The following is a 10,450-nucleotide window of genomic DNA, read 5'->3' as shown; positions in this document are numbered from 1 at the left end:
TGACATCAAAGTTATAATGCATTATGGTTTTGTCTGAGCTGCGTATTTTCTTTCTGTGGAAAAAAAAGTGATACATTACAAAGCAAAATACATACATTATAAAGCAAAATACCAAAACCACTGAAACAGCCCAATCCTCATTGAACAGTAGGAGCAGGCTGCAAAGGATTATCACACTTGTATTTTATCTCTTTGGAAGATCTGCTGACAGTTATGTGCCTTTCTGGAGGGGGACAGGCTTTTGCCATACTCAAGTCACTGGGCACCAAGCTAAGTACTAAAACAAAATATGTAGTAAGTGAGGCCAGACCAGCCGAATACAAGCTTAACATCTGAACCTAGACCCAAGATATTCCATGTGCTGGCTTTAAAATGCTGGTGGTAAAATGATTTATAATATTACAGCTAATTCATCTTTAAAAAATGGGTTATTGTTAGTGCCAAAATCTTCATTATTTTTTCATCAACAGTAAGTGAACTGAAGCTTTGCCTTGAACTCCTCAAAGAGTAGGTTTGTCTCAGTTAATCAGACTTGTGGTTCAGTCTGTACAAAGCCTGCCAGCTTGTTTGCATCAGAAGATTCATCTAGGACTTCAACTATGACCAGCTAGAAATCTGCATAAACATATTTAAAATCCTACACCAAGTAGTCTAATGCTAAAATGAAAGGTGAACACATAGCTGTGATGCATCCCTGGCTTGTTAGTCTGCCATCCTGAGCTGCTATCATTCAGGCAATTTCACAGATTCAAATTAAATGGCAAGGTGCATCCTCCACCAAACCCACACCTTTCACCTGTCACTTTCTCAGTATTTAGACTGCAAAAGAACAGGATGGAAAACAGGTTGCTTTCATCTATACCTTTGCAATTCAGCAATCCCAATACAACCACACTAGACTAGATGAGAGCAGAATCTGGGCCAAGAGAGATACATATTCTGCCACCTACTCTGCATCACAACCTGTCCATCACTGATTGAGGAGGGGCACTTTTTCCTTGCTTTAATGAACATGCAATGAGGTTAAAAAAAAACCTTTCACAAATCTATGTACAAAGCTGCATATAATCAGTATAATCAATATCTAAGCTTCATCCTACTCCACTCTTGTCCTACTGACATTGCTTACATAGTTGATCTTGGTGAAAAATCAGGGTTGTTTTCTACTTACATGGAAAATAACAGGGTTGTTTTGAAGCTGGCATTTGAAAACATCCTAAATGGAAGCTGCCATTTTTCTGAGAAGGCAGACTGCTCCTTGCAGGTTGTTTTCCCCATCTGATCTGTTCTTTGTTGCAATCTTTCCTATATGAAGCTTTCTACAGTGAATTTTCTCCCACCATCAAACTGACTAATATCTTCCATCTCCATTTCTCCAGAAAACTGACATCCCTGTGCTAGATAGGAACATGGTGCTTGACTGCCTCAAAATTCATGGAGACAGAGTGTGAGAAAGTGGGCATCCAATGATGCCTTAGTAATACCCAGGCAACTGCCTGGAGGCAGGAGCTATCTATGGACAGTAGGAGGCTGGTACTCCACATGGATGATACGAAAGAGGAAATGAAGAATAGAAAAGAAGGGAGAAAATGTTGGTGAATAAGAATGATCCCTGGAGCCTGGAAAATGAAAGGTCATTTAAAATCAGTCTTCTATTTTTGAATCTTGAATTTTCTTGCCATTTTCTTACAGAGTTGTTATTTGTGAAAGCAGCCTTTGATGTGAATGGACTGGGTTTTTTTAAGAGAAGAGAAATATTGAAGAGTACCTGAGAGATCAGTGTGAATTAATGCATTTGCTCCTTGGGACAAAAAAACATTCAGTCAGCATGAGCATCACAAACCGAAAGTGGTTATTTCCACCTACTCTCCACTTAAACACCATGTCTCACAAAAGCTCCCAAGAGTTTTATTCCAAAGATAACAGTCATTCAACTTGTCCTGTACTGTGATAGTACAGTACATGTAGGGAGAGCCTACATGTCCAGAAAACCACTCAAGGGCTACTCTGCTGTACCCAATGAAATAATTTCTGGCCCCAAACCTTCAAGTCTGCTCCACCAGGATCAAGTTCTTTGATTTCATGGAAAATATCAATCCTGATAAAATCAAGACGTAGTCAGTTCACCCCACTTGTTTACTAAGTGGGAGAAGACTAACTCAACTGTTAACAAACCTTGTTTAGTGCTGTTTCAAAAAATAATATTATTTGCTTCAGCTGATGTCTGTGCATTTCAAGTGTTTTGCTGCTTACTACCTTGATGGGAGAACAGAAGAGAAGAGAGGAAAAATGCTAGAATGCAGGCCAAAGATGCACAACTGTGGTAGCAGCTGAGCAGTAGGGCACATGAAATCTGTTCTTATGTACCTCTTGTTTGTGTGGGGTGCTCTGGTGTCTAATAATAAGACTGAGCTCGTGTAACCTTTTACATTGGATCACTGGATTGTGTTTCACTCATCTGGAGGGCTGCCTGTTTACACAAAAGCTGTAGGAATATAATACGTTTGAGATCTCTAGCATTCTACCTGATGTGACTGAAATTATTCAATGGGTTATGCAACTATTGGAAAGAATTGTGACAGCACAGGCAAAAATACATACAAAGAAAATTTGTTCATAATTTTCTCCTTTGCTTTTACTGATTAGTGAGTCTTTGTTTGGTTTTGTTTTGGGTTTTGTTTTGGTTTTTTTTTTTTAAGTAATTCAACTGCTTTTGACACTAACAGTCTAGTTACATCAATCCCAGATCCAGGTACAAGAGGAGTAGACAATCAGCACAATCCTAATTGTGCAAAGATGAAAAACTGAGCAAGTAACAAGGCTCAGGACTTTTAGGCAGTGTTTACAATGGTGTTTTTATTTTGTTAATGACTTGCTGTACTGATTCACCCATGCTTTAGTGATAGCTGCCTCATTTAGAGATTCTCACTGTTCAAATAGAGTAAGATTATTCCCAGTAGAAAAGCTTGCAAAAGTCCTCTGGCAAAACTAAAGGCTAAATAAAACTTGATATTTTAAAGTAAAAGAACATGTAGATAACAGCAATTTTAGTTTTAATGGCAAAACTTCTTTTATTCACCATAAAAATTGGGTTTACAATTTTTTATTGGGAAAACAATGTTCTTCAGTGCTGACTCAAAGGCCTTGAGGTACCCAGAAATATAAGTGACCCCTCAAGCCTCTGGTACCTGAATTTAATCAGGGCAGTAGACCTTTAAATAGCTGAAAATAGGGACTGAAAGTGACTTAGGATCTTCAAGTTATGGTCTTTCATGGGGTGCTTTTGAAAATTTTGCTTGTGATACTTTTGGTAAAATGTTCCTTCTGGTGATTAATGGATTGTATCACCCCAGAGGTTCTCTATCAAGCAACTGTCCGCTGACTCTGAGAGTCGCTTTATTAGAGAAAAAAACCGACCAAACCAACCCCAAACCTCCCAACAACCTGGAAGCCTTTAAAGGATGTAAGTGGATCAGCATTCACTTCCCTGTTTATAAAAACCAGGTTGTTCTAAATAACTTGCTAAACTGTTGAACTATTTCAAGTAATGCACTAGATTTTTCCATCCCCTTCCAAAGAGGCAGTTTGTGCTGGGAGCGAGGGCTGCAAGGTTGATTTGTTTCCACGGGGTGGGGGGGACCCGGCTGCCACCTTCCTGAGTAGTGTGTGGTGCTCTCGGCTGCTGGGGGCTGCCTGGTGGAGCAGTCAGTCATCTGCAGGCGGGAGACCATCCCGGCATGGGGCTGGCTGTTTATTTTCAAAGCCTTTGTACCTCAGGTTACTTGTAAGGCTGATGCTTGGGTAGTTCTGCTAAAACTGGACTGTATATATTCCCTGGTTTGCCTGTAATTTGCAGCTTATGAAAACCAGATGGAAGACTCCGTGCTCTGCAAGTTAGTATAGGGATGGGAGCTTCTGACATAAGAGCAGCTTTTACAGAAAACACTGAGTTAAGAAGATTCAGGCTCAAGCTAGATTGCTTCTTCCCTCCCCCCCCTTTTGTCTATTTTTACTGCATCATTGGTATGTGTCCAAGGAAAGTCGGCCATATCATTCGGAAATACAAGGGAATAAACTTTTGACTGTCGGATCTCTTCAGGCTGAGAGACTCCAGAGTAAATGAACTGGGAGAGAGAGAATTAAAAGGAGAGATTTCTTTAGGTGAATTTTTTCGGTGGTCTGCTCTGCCAACAGCAGTGTAAAATAACGAAGAAACTGCAGCAGTCCTTTCCCACTGTCTTTCTAAATAATGTAAGTTACCCTTTCACACTCATCTCTCAACTGTCCGTTTGCTTTTTCTGCTTTCAAGTATTTTGTGAGAGCAGTGGTTTTACAGTGAGTGAGCTCTTGCCAGGAGCTCTGCTGTGTGAATGAGTGAATCGCTTTGTCTTTCTTTCTCTTCTTTAAGTCAGGGCGGTAGCGGGGAAGCCGAGCAGTTTGACACCACCTCTCGTCGACAGTCGTGCTAGGCTCGACTTTAGATGGCTGTCAAGACCTTTAAACCTTTTCAGTGTTTGTGCAGAAATTCGTTTGTAGTTGGCAAAAGACAATAGCAAATGTTTTGATTGAACTGTGTGTGTCAGGCTTGCCATAAGAGCAGGCATTTCAAAGGGGATTGTGTGAGCTGTGTAAACAGGACAGGATGTGACAAGGGAAAACAAATGCTTCCTGGTCTTTAATATTTAAAAGAAATAATTGAAACAGAGCCAAGGAGTTTGCCTAGGAAAGAAATAGTGATGTTTATTCAAGCAAAATAACGACTCTAAATCTAAGAGGGCAATGCCAAGGTCTAATTAGGAGAGTTTTACTTTTCACAGGTGTTCAGTTTTTTGAAGTTGGTAGTTGGCATTAATGTTGCTGTATTCTGTTGTTGGACTTTTGTGAAGAGTAACTTGAGCCATTAACTGATGCGTAGCTCTCTGTAGGTTACTTACATCAGTTGATTTTCCCCCTTTTAGTTTATTTTACTATTTTTAAAATGCAGTCAGGCAGACTGTCAGGCAGATTGATATGTTTAAGTAAAAACAAGGGATTATAATGATAATGTACTGGGCAATATACTGAGAATAAAACAAATATTGCCCTGAAGTGAAACATTCATTAGGCCAAAACAATTACATAAATCTTTATTTGTATGGCGACAAATAAGAAAACTGTGGTGAAAGTACAATGACTAAATAAATATTTCTCTTTGATAAGGATGTGGTGTAAGAAAAGTTGCTTTCTCTTCCAGCCTTAGATTTTTTTTCTTTGAGGGCAATGGATTTATTATGTGGATAACAGTTCTATGGCCAACTATTGTGATTTAATCATCAGAAGTTTTTTTCTTAAAATTCCACATTGCTGCTTGTGTGAGAACTGAAATTAAATTGACTAGTGATACAAATCAGAGTTTCTAGACAATGTGAATATTTGGAATATAAACTGTAGGGCTTGACAAGCATATTAAAAGGTTTGGTTTGTTAAAATCTGTATAAACTTGGTTAATTTAAAGCTAGTCCCATAATTTTCTGGAAGATGCCTGGAGTGGTTATAGAGAGAAGGTACCAGGAAGCTACTGTACCTGGTCTTGGGACTGCATCATTCTGATAGAAAACAAAGCCAGCAGACAGAGGAGGTTAGTCCCTGTTTCCAGAGAGTTTTTTTGGGGGAATCATTGTGTTAGCCCTCATCCAAAACTGCTTACTATAACCCAAAGGCTTCCTCAAACTTCTCAGCAAAGTATTTGACAAACTTGAGTTGTGAAGAAACTCCCCAGTCTGATCTGGACCTGCAGTGCCCACAGTGACTATAAAGAACACCTTGGGGTTTTCTTCACTGAGGGGTCATTTTAGTCCTTGAGCTTCATCCTTTTTCATCAGAAATGGCTTTGATACACCTTTAATACACTATGGCTCTCCTTAGTGAGAAGGCTAAAGAGAACTTCTTTGTTGCTTCAAGGAGCACCACTAACACATGCTGCTTGAGGGCCAGAAGGAAACATGAAGTGGGTTTTATGACAGAACCAATTCTAGATTTGATTATAGGGTTTCTGGGAAGAGGGAAAAATTAAAACCATGGAAACATTTATTTCAGACAACTGGGAAAAATCTTTTGGTTTCTTTGTGTAATTTATAAAGGGAGACAGCAAAGGTATCATGCCAGATACAGAATAAAAATTAGAAGTGTTTAATGACTTTTGGGGGGGGTCTTAAATATTCATCTTTTTCATGGAAGTTATTTTCCATGTACTAACTAGAATATATGAGTTCAATGAAACCATGGTTTTGAGGCTAGGTGTGAGACAAGCAGTGTCCATGGCCTGACAGCACACATGAATGCTGTCTGAATTCTGCTATGTCCAGCAGCATGCAGTGTTAGGAAAAATTAGACCTCACCTGGACAAAAATGACAATACCGCTGGGGGAGTTCCCGAGCCCATGATAATATTCTTTGTCTGGCAATCCCGGTTTTAGCTTGAAGGTCAGGTTGTTTACTGGAAAATCCACATAATTGGTGCTTGAAGCCATCATGAAAACATGCCAGGCCTGTCTTTGCCTGATAATGGAATTTCATTAATTCATAACAAAACTAGGATTTGGACAGCTTATATAAACACAGGGATGCTCCTAATTCCTTTGAGGAAAACTGATGAATTAAATGAACTGAAAAGGTTTTAAGTGTCCTAATGTAGAGAACAAAGTGTTGTGTGTTACTATAGTGAAGCTGAAATTTAATCATCTGCATAAAGTATTAAACATATACAGTTTTGCAGAAACACGTAGTATTGTGTCTAGACACTTGAACTATCTATACAAAAACAAGGGCACAGTGTATGGTAGGTTAGGATAAATCCTTGAGCCAAATGTAAAAGAATTGGATTTGATCAGTTGGCAAGCATATTGTCTCATAAAAATTAAATGTGCCTGAGGATACAAGTGTAGCTAGTTTGAACTATTTGTTTATACACAGCAGCAAACATATATATTACTCCAAATAATAAATTTAGTTTATAAAGAATGATCCTTAATACAGTTGCATTATAAAAGGGAATAGCTCTTCAGATTGAAATAGTTGTTTTAAGGACAGTGCAATATTCTGTATTATAAAGAGCTGTTAATTCCAAAGAATCTACAAATGCACTGAAAACTCCAACACGGTGTTTTTCCACCTTTTTTTTTTTTATTTTTCAAGCCCTAAACATTTTCTCCTGGAATTTTGCCTATCCATATTTTGCAGTGTAACATATATGAACCTGATTTTTTCAGTCAGCTTTCAGGGAACACGCTGAAAAAGTCCAGTGACTGTCAGATTGAAATCCACTATTGCAGATCCTGCACTTGGCTGACACCTTCAACCAAAATTAGATATGCTATTTCCAGAGAATGCAGGTTGTGGTTATGTTATTGCTGATGTTTGTGGGTTAAAAAAAAAAAAGCCGGGGGGAGCTAACCATGTGAAATGCATGACATGAGTTGTTAAAAAAACAAGACTCTGAAACAAAATCAATATTTATTGAAAGGAATAAATGTTGGAAAGGAAATAGTCATTGCTTGGAGGTTTCTAAAATACTGAAGGGAAAAGAACAGGGTTTAGCATTCACATAAATAGACTTCACCTCTCTATACCTCCATTTTTGATAGGTTACTTTTTAAGACAAACTTGTATATTTTGTTAGAATTGTTAGAAGGTCTGCTCTTGTATTTGTTATGTGACATGAATGGATTGGAGGCAGTCCCTTGGTGTGCTGCAAGGTTTATGTTGACATGTTCCTGTAGTGGAAAGAGCTCCTTGGTTGCAAACACTTAGCAAATGCAATTTGGAAGAATTCCTGTTTTGTGAGAAATTGTGCAAGATTTCTTTCTCTTCCTCTTTATTTTTGATCAACTGGAATAAAGTCCACCTCTCACTGAACAAAACTCAGGTTGACCTTTGGAGAGATGAAAATGGCATTTCATGGCAAACTTTCTGAATTGTTTTACTTCTATAAAGACCAGGTTTTATTTCTGTGGTTTAAATAACTAAATATTTATTGTATAAATTGTAACATTAAATACATTTATCTTTGTGTTCTACCATAGACTCTAGACATTTTCTGTCACAGAATCTGTAGGCATACCTTGGCATTGCATGTCATTCCTCTAGTAATTGGGGTGGTTGGCTATATTTGGTTTGGGCATTGCTTATTTTAAAAGGTGAATTTAGCTGGAAGTCAGTGATTTAGTTTGATCACAGGAATAGCAGTTTGTAACTGGAACAGTGTAAAGTGAAATAAATGATGTAACGTCACTCTACTGTACTGTGTGGGGACAGCCAAGGATCTAGTCAGTTGAGAAGTCTGCTGGCAACCAGGCAGCCTTCCCACTTGCCAGCTGAACTTTAGGGCAATAACTCAAAAACAAATCCCATTCAAAAGGAAGAATTGAAATAGCAATTGGAATATAGTTCTTGAGGTGCTGAACAGATAGTAGGGCAGGTAGATGTTGGCTGGCTCCATCCATCTTGCTACTAGGTAGTTGCAGGAGAGTTAAAAGAAGCACAGCTAAATTAAGAAGGAGACTAATCATAGACATGTGAAAAATGTTAGCAGCATGTATTCTGGCACTTCTTACATTACATGGTGATCCTGTTAACACAAGCATCAAAATATATCCTGTGTAGCTGGACTGCTACAATAGTTTACAAACAAACTGCTGCTGGAATGGCTATGATGCTTTACTGGTAGATACTAAATTTAGGCTATAGTAACTTTAAGAATATGCCCCGCCACTAGGAGAAGACAAATTACTTAAAAATGTACTGTAATCATCTATACCCTGAATGTTCCCCTGGAAGAACTATGGACAACTCTCCTTCTTATGGTCAGCATTTTTGCTCATGTGTAAAAGTATTATTCATTTTCTTTCACTTTAAGACCTTCTGAATATTTTCAGTCTTGGATGCATTTTAGGAGCAATTAATTAGGTGGATGGTGGTCTTCAGTACTTATGCCAGGGTAGATGCCCTCTGTGAGAGAGACGTAAAGATTGGAGTAGATGCAATTACTTTTGATCAGGTTTTAAATGCATGAGATGAATGTTCAGCAATCTCTCTGCTCCTAATCTAGTATGGATTTATTTGTCTTAGTGTTATTAGTCTCCCTAAAGATGTGTATGATCAGTTTATTTCTGGGTGACTTTCTGTGCTTTTGTCATGTAAAGCTATTTGTTCTGTGCTAGCTACCATGAGCTTCTGTTCTTGATGATTTTTTTCTATGGAAACACAGAGTGACAATCCCCTCCTTTTCTGTCGTTTTTTACAAGTGTTGAATGCTAGGTTTGAGGATGTCCCGTAATTGAACTTGTCATTTGAAAAATTGTTATGTGTGGAGTGCTGGCTTAAAGAAAAAGTGCAACTCTCTGCAAAGATTTATACCGTGCCTGCCTCTTTCAATGTCAAAGTTTAGTAGAACTTGGTTATTTGTGAGCTTGAAGGTGTGTGGGATCTACCAGTGTGTTTTGTGAAGCGTTCAGGAGTTGATTTAGCAGTGAAAGAGCAGTGGCTAGATTATTCTGAGCTACTTAACTCTGACTAGTATGAAAATACAAATGCACAAAGATGCTCCTGCACCTTGTGCAGAACAAAAACCCCTCCAAAGCAGCGATGGAACCTTGAGCAAACACACTTCACACAATTACTTACAAGAAAAACAACAACAGGGAATGCTCTTGAACAACAAGAACAACACATGAACATCTAAAATATCTGGAAATAAATTTTGATTGTGAAATCCAAATATGTTCTGAGATAATTCATTACTAATTAAAGATGAATAATTTTCCATTCATTCACAAATGTAATCCTTTACTTAAAATCTCCCAGTGGAGGTAAGTGCAATCCTTTATTACACAGGAAACAGAAGATAGTATGTAACAGAGGGCTGTTTTATAAGAACCGCACTACATGTTCTGTGTAGGCAGAGAACCCACTCATCCCTTAGCTTCCTCTTTCTAATTAGGGTTTTTTTGCTATTCCCTCCTACAAAAAAAACCCCAAACCCAGACTAGACTGGTGCATGCAAAAATGTTTGCATATAATAAGGTGAATTTGCAAAAAATAAGTGAGCAGTTCCATGAATAATTTCCTGTGCTTGCAAAGTCCAAAATTTTTGTCTTACGAGAAGCTGACACACTGCACAGTCTTCAATACAAGTAAGCAGAAGAGCAGGAAGGCTCTTCTTCCCATATTTAGCTTTTGGGACAGATTTTTATCTGCGCTTCTGAATGGTGGCCTGTACTCTCTGAACAATCATCATTGTTTTACCTGTGGGATGTGGTTCTGCAGAGGGCATGCTCTGAAGGTGTACACCCTCCACAGGGGCCTCTGTTGAGGAAGGTGGGCTACTTTTAAACTTTTAAATGAGGAGAACCAGGATAGCAATCAAGGCATAATTTCCCCAAGCTCTATAGCATTGCATTTAGCATAATACAGA

The 10,450-nt window shown here is 38.4% G+C and overlaps 1 protein-coding gene across 1 annotated transcript in view; it reads left to right on the top strand.

Annotated features, from left to right (window-relative positions):
• Nucleotides 1-4,041: 4,041 nt before the first annotated feature.
• Nucleotides 4,042-10,450, top strand: part of TRIM2 (tripartite motif containing 2) — a 62,202-nt gene continuing 55,793 nt past the window's right edge. The window contains exon 1 of the mRNA XM_075029633.1: nucleotides 4,042-4,251. The gene's annotated coding sequence lies outside the window, so the exon portion shown is untranslated. The remainder of the gene's footprint in view (nucleotides 4,252-10,450) is intronic.

Source organism: Buteo buteo, chromosome 1 (assembly GCF_964188355.1).
Source record: "Buteo buteo chromosome 1, bButBut1.hap1.1, whole genome shotgun sequence".
In the NCBI taxonomy this organism is placed as follows: domain Eukaryota; kingdom Metazoa; phylum Chordata; class Aves; order Accipitriformes; family Accipitridae; genus Buteo; species Buteo buteo.
This window is presented reverse-complemented; position numbering and strand designations above follow the sequence as displayed.